Source organism: Chrysochloris asiatica, unplaced genomic scaffold, assembly GCF_000296735.1.
Source record: "Chrysochloris asiatica unplaced genomic scaffold, ChrAsi1.0 scaffold00099, whole genome shotgun sequence".
NCBI classification, from domain to species: domain Eukaryota; kingdom Metazoa; phylum Chordata; class Mammalia; order Afrosoricida; family Chrysochloridae; genus Chrysochloris; species Chrysochloris asiatica.
This window is the reverse complement of record NW_006408617.1, coordinates 11,895,570-11,900,823: the sequence shown is the minus strand read 5'-3', so window position 1 is coordinate 11,900,823 and position 5,254 is coordinate 11,895,570. Positions and strand designations below refer to the sequence as shown.

Genomic DNA, 5,254 nt, shown 5'->3' with positions numbered 1-5,254 from the left:
GAGCTCCTACTTATCAGGTTAATCTATGGATATTTGGAGAGCTGGTCTGAGTTCATTCTCTTCCTGGACCCATGCTATGAGAAGGGAGAGGGAAAAAGTGGAGCATAGGTTAAGGCTGGACTCAATCTTTCTTTTTCTGTTTCGACTAAATCTTGGAAGGCCAACCTCAGAGAATACTTTTCCCGGGAGTATGCTGTGAAAAGGGTCACTTTTGAAAAACTCAGTTCAGAATAAACAGAAAACAAACAAACAAAAACAGAGTCCAGCCTTTATCTTTGTCAGAAGCCTCTATCTGCTAAGCATATCTTTGGAGCTCCTTCACAGGTTATTAGACATCAGCATCAGTGGGAAAACCAGATGCTTAGTCTCTTCCCTCTAAACCATTTTCCCAAAACCATTTTGTCCAAGTGAACCTTATTTTTATAACATGTACTTTTTACTAAGGCTTCTCAGAGGTTTTAATAATGGTGTCAAGATTACATATTCTCCTTTAATCTTTGCCGGAAGGCAGAGCTTTACTTTGTTGCCTGAAGCTCTTTCTGTTTTATCTTTTAGTGGAAGTGACTGAAAGCAGTTGTGTTTTCCAACTCTTTAACGTCCCAATTTTTAACATTATATCCTCTTTTAGTCCTGCATACAAAATTGCCATGAGCTCCTCTCTTCTTTGTAATGCCTTGTGAAATGCAGCCCGAACCAGGCAACATCTTCTGTTTTTCAACCCTTTTCCCTATAACTGCAAATCGCTTACACCTATTAGTTATCTTATAAATTCTTACAGACAACAAATGAGCAAATATTTTGCTGCCGGACACTGTGGAGCTGTTTCAGCCTTCAATATCAGCTTTCTGGCTGTCTACCAACAATTCTTAAACCACATGATTTATATATCTTGTTGTTGCAACAGTATCCCATCCCCAGCAGCAATTTATCTGTAACTCAGGATAAACTAGGTTATATTGCAATAACCAACAACTGCAAAAATCTCATTGAATAAAAGCGCCACATTTTTTATTTGCTTGTTTTGGAAAGTTTTTTGCTCACATTTCACATGCAGTCCTGCATTGCCTGGGAATTTATGTGGTTCTCATGCTAGGACCCAGGCTGATAAACTTGCCACCACCTAGCACACTGTCAATTGCTATGACAGAGAGAACAGGGTTAATCACACAGACTTAAAAGATTCCACTAGGAAGACTATATCACTTTTGTTTATATTACATTGGCCAAAGTAAGTTACATGACTACACCTAATTTCAAAGGGATACAGAATTATAATTCTAACATAGGCCTGATAGTGAACTGAAAATATTTGGAGGACAACACTAACAAGTGTTATGGATTGATTGTGTCTCCCAAAAAGAAACATGAAAGTTCCAACCTCTGATTCTGTAAATATGACCTTATTTAGAAAAAGGAGTTTTTTTTATGCCAATGAGGCCATATCAAAGTAGGGAAGGTCCTAAACATAATTGCTTCTAAATAATGTTTTGTTTTTGCAGCAGAATAGAAACAGGGGGAAGACAACAAAAACAAATGCCCTAACTATTCGCTGTCACTCCTCATTCACTCTTGCCCCATCCCTTGGCAACCACTAAGCTACTTTCCCACCACTCGTCTGTCATTTTGTCATACTGTGGGGCTTGCATGTTGCTGTGATGCCACCAGTTCTTTAATACCAATAGAGTCACCTATAGTGGACAGGTTTCAGCTGAACTTCCAGACTAAGACAGACTAGGAAGAAGGACAGACTACTTTGCAATATTTAGTCACTGAAAATCTTATGAATAGCAGTGGAACACTGTTAGATAGCACCAGAACATTGAATATTGGAACATGATGAAGAACACCAGAACATTGTTAGATATAGTGACAGAAGATGAGCTCCTCCTGGTGGAAGGCACTCAAAATATGACTGGGGAAGAGCTGCCTCCTCAAAGTAGAGTTGACTGTGATGACACAAATGGAGTAAAGGCCTCAATACCTTCATTTGCTGATGGGGCACAACTCAAAATGAGGAGAAACGACCGTAAACATCCATTAATAATCAGAACATGGAATGTACAGAGTATGAATCTAGGAAACTTGGAAGTTGTCAAAATGAAATGGAACACATAAGTTTCAATCTCCTAGGCATTAGTGAGCTGAAATGAACTGGTATTGGACATTTTGAATCTGACAATCACAAGGTTTACTATGCCTGGAATGACAAATTGAAGAGGAATGGTGTCACATTCATTATCAAAAAGATAATGATCTATCTTGAAGTACAATGCTGTGATGGGATAATATCCATCTAAAAGGAGACCAGTTAGTACCACTATCATTCAAATTTACACACCAACCAGTGATGATAAATTTGAAGGATTCTACCAACTTCATCAGTCTGAAATTGATCAAACATGCAATTGAGGTGTATTGAAAATTACTGGCAATTAGAATGCAAAGGTTGGAAACAAAAAGGATGGGTCAGAAAATATGGCATTGGTGATAGAAACAATGCTGGAGGTTGCATGATAAAATTTTGTAAGACCAATGACTTCTTCATTGAAAATACCTTTTTTAGTAACATAGAAGACAACTATACACACGGATCTCACCAGATGAAGTACAAAGAAATCAATTGACTACATCTGTGGAAAGAGACCATGGAAAAGCTCCATATCATCAGACAAAACAAGGCCAAGCAGACTGTGGAACAGACAATTCAAGTTCAGGCTGAAGCTGAAGAAAATTGAAACAAGTCCACGAGAGCCAAAACATGACCTTGAACATGTCCCATTTGAATTTAGACATCATCTCAAGAACAGATTTGATGCATTAAACGCTAATAACAGAAAACCAGAAGAGGGATGACATCAAGAAAATCAGATAGGAAGAAATCAAAAGGTCAGTAAAAAGACAAGAAAGAAGGAAAAGACCAAAATGATATCAGAAGAGACTGAAAGTTGTTCTCCAGTGTAGAAATACTCAACCAAGTGGAAGAAATGAAGTGGTAAAAGAGCTGAATAGAAAACTCCAAAGGTCAGCTTGAGAAGACAAAGTCAAATATTATAATGAAATGTGCAAAGACCTGGAGTTAGAAAGCCAAAAGGGAAGAATACAGTCAGCATTTCTCAAGCTGAAGGAAATAAAGAAAAAGTTCAAGCCTTGAGTTGAAGTACTGAAGGATTCTCTGGGCAAAATATTGAATGATGCAGAAAGTATCAAAAGAAGATAGAAGGAATACAAGGGTCACTGTACGGAAAAGAAATGGTTGATGTTCAACCATTTCAAGAGGAAACATATGATCAATAGCCAACGATACTGAAGGAAGACGTCCAAGGTACACTGAAGGCATTAGCAAAGAATGATGAAATACACATTTAAATCTTCCAACAAACTGATGCAGCACTGGAGGCACTTACTCATCTATGCCAATAAATTTGGAAGACAACTACCTGGCTAACTGAATGGAAGAGATCCATATTTGTGACCATTCCCAAAAGAGATGAGCCAACAGACTGAGGAAATCTTTGGGCAATAACATTACTATAGCTTGTTATTGCTGTGAAGGGCTGTCAAGTCAGTTCTGACCCATACAGACCCTGCATAGTGCTTTCATTGCTGTTAAGATTAATATCGGATGCAAGTGAAATTTTGCTAATGATAATTTAAAAACAACTGCAATTGTTCATCCTGTGACCATCCTGTGTCATTCTCAAGAATATCTATCAAGATTATCCCTTTGGTGGAATAGGCAAAAAGGGGGCGGGGAGGGAATAATGTTAAGATGCTTGGCTGTCTTTCGAATCTTGGTTTCCCTGGCATAACATTTTAAAATAGACACTTGAGGGAGAGAGAAAGGAATAGCCAGAAATATCACCATAGAAAGCTTGTAAGTCTGTCTCCTGCCTATAACTGATTAGAATACCTAAAATAGGGCTACAATATGCCCAGTGAAGGAGGCTTCCTGCAGAGCCTCTGCATTACATAAGACCATAGGTGGAATCCTGAACAGCATCCAGAATCTTCTGAAGTGGGAAATTTCCACTTGAAAGGACAAGCAGACCAGTCTGGAATGGCTAGAAGAACAAAAGATACTTCTTGAAAGAAAGACTGACAGGAAAAATACAAAACAGTATAAGCAAGATACTTCCCAGTTGAGTTCCAGACTGGGTGCCACCAAGATTCTGGCCTACCACTCTTCTCTCATGGATCCTGACACCAAACTCATCGGAAACATGGCACTGCTGCCTATCAGAAGTCAGTTCAAAGGACCTGCCCCTCGAGAGACAAAAGATACAGATATTGTGGATGAGGCCATCTATTACTTCAAGGCCAATGTCTTCTTCAAAAACTATGAAATTAAGAATGAAGCGGATAGGACCTTGATCAATATAACTCTCTACATTTCTGAATGCCTAAAGAAACTCCAGAAGTGCAATTCCAAAAGCCAAGGTGAGAAAGAAATGTACACACTGGGCATCACTAACTTCCCCACTCCTGGAGAGCCTGGGTTTCCACTTAATGCCATTTATGCCAAGCCTGCAAACAAACAGAAAGACGAAGTGATGAGAGCCTACTTAACAGCAGCTAAGACAAGACACCGGACTAAGATTTTGGGAGAAAGTTTTTGACCCTCAGAATGACAAACTTAGCATGTGGTGGACTTGTTTTGTGAAGAGACAGTTCATGAACAAGAGTCTTTCAGGACCTGGACAGTAAAGGGAACCCAGGGCACACTGTCCCCACAGTCATAGGCAGCATTTTACAGCAAGATGTACACAGTTCTTTGTCTTCATTTTGTAAAGTTTTATACAGCAGAGAGAAGAGAGCATGTGTTTACTTGAAAACTGCTTTATCAAGAATCAAAAGAGCTTTATGGATGATTTTTTTTTTTTTTTTTTTTGCATTATTAAGCTGGTGCTTAAGAGTAAGTGAGAATAAAGAAATTTTTAACATTCAAAAAAAAACCAGTATAGGCAGTCTGACTGATTATTACAAGAACAAGCAAGTTGCTCACCCAAGAGACATCAAGCCAAATGGTTGGGTACCCTCAAGGCAAACGCCCTTCCAAGACTAAAACTCAATGGGAATACACACTCTGATTGGTGACCACGTTCATCACTGATAAGAGGAAGTGAGGGAAAAACAGTAATGAAGCTGCAAACTTAGCCATACAATGTTCAGTAGGCTCCTGTGAACCTGGGTGGAGACCTGGTTGGCCAGCAGTGTGGCAAGACCTGGGGACTCTTGGGCCCAGAGTCAGTGACAT

General features: G+C 39.2%; 1 pseudogene across 1 annotated transcript in view; it reads left to right on the top strand.

Moving 5' to 3' along the window:
- LOC102821957 overlaps positions 1 to 4,842 on the top strand; it is a 107,515-nt pseudogene extending 102,673 nt beyond the window's left edge. Inside the window, exon 2 of the transcript XR_438740.1 lies at positions 4,119 to 4,842. The product of XR_438740.1 is annotated as an actin-related protein 2/3 complex subunit 3-like (transcript). The remainder of the gene's footprint in view (positions 1 to 4,118) is intronic.
- The last annotated feature ends 412 nt before the right edge of the window (positions 4,843 to 5,254 follow it).